The sequence below is a fragment of the Orycteropus afer genome, unplaced genomic scaffold (assembly GCF_000298275.1).
Source record: "Orycteropus afer afer isolate SDZICR_OR568_19922 unplaced genomic scaffold, OryAfe1.0 scaffold00079, whole genome shotgun sequence".
In the NCBI taxonomy this organism is placed as follows: Eukaryota; Metazoa; Chordata; class Mammalia; order Tubulidentata; family Orycteropodidae; genus Orycteropus; species Orycteropus afer.
Genome location: NW_006921666.1, coordinates 11,093,279 through 11,094,601, shown reverse-complemented (window position 1 = coordinate 11,094,601; position 1,323 = coordinate 11,093,279).

Genomic DNA, 1,323 nt, shown 5'->3' with positions numbered 1-1,323 from the left:
ACCAGCCACTCCTCAGAAGGAAGGTTGGACAATCTACTTCCATAGTGATACTGCCTTGGAAACCCAAGGAGGGGTCGCTATGAGTTGAATCCTACTCGATGGCAGTGAGTTTGGTTTTGGTTTTTGGTTTTAAAATAGTAATGGCATTTCAATGGGAATTACACTTTATAAATATATTGTTGTTAATTTAGACTCACGGCAACCTCAAGTGCACAGAGAACCAAAAGGCTGTGACCCTTCAGAAACCAGTCACCAGGCCTATTCTGAGGCAGTTTTGGGTGGGTTCAAATTGCTGATCTGTTGGCTAGTGATCAAGCTCTTAACCATTGGCACCACCCAGGGACTCCATTTATAAATGTAGATATATATTAACTAGTCTTGTCAAAAGCCTTTTTTTTTTTTTTTTTTTCAGCTAGTGTTCATGGATTGAATTGTGTTCCCTCAAAATATGTATTGTAAATTCTAACCTATCTGTGGTTATGATCCCATTTGGGAATGGGTTTTCTTTGTTATTTGATGAGGCAGTATTAGAGTGGGATGTGTCTTAAATCAATCTCCTGAGATATGAAAAAGGAAATTCATCAAGAAAGCAAGCAAACAGAGATATGGGAGATAGATGCCATGGCCCATGAAGCTCACTAAGGAGCCCAGAAATAGAAACAGAGAAGATCAGGATCTTACTCCAGAGCCAACAGGAGAGAAAGCCTTCCCTTAGATCCAGCACCCTGTATCTGGGCTTCCAGCTTCCTAACTCGGAGAAGTTTCCGTTGGTTGAAGCCACCCACTTGTGGCGTTTCTATTACAGCAGCGTGGTTAAACAAGACGGCTGGTTTTAAGCTGATTGAGTATCTGTCTCTTCTAAGAGTGGCTTTTCTAAGGAGGTTGCTCTGCCTGTTTGAAGTTCAGCACCTGCCTAACTAAAAGCTGAAATTAAACTCACTGCCCTCAAGTTGACTGTGACTGATAGCAACCCTCATTGGGTTTCCAAGGCTATAAATCTTTACAGAAGCACACTGCCTCATCTTTGTTCTGCAGAGCGGCTGGTGGGTTCAAACCACTGACTTTTTGGTTAGCATCCAAATGCCTTAACATTACACACCAGAGCTCCTTAAAATGCTGAAATTGAAAACCCACTGCCATCAAGTTGATTCTAACTCCTAGCAAACCTATAGGACAGAATAGAACCACCCTATAGGGTCTGCAGTATGCATTACGTCTCAATATAAAGAAAACAAAAATCCTCACAACTGGACCAATGAGCAGCATCACAATAAATGGAGAGAAGATTGAGATTGTCAAGGAATTCACGTTGCTTGGTTCTAC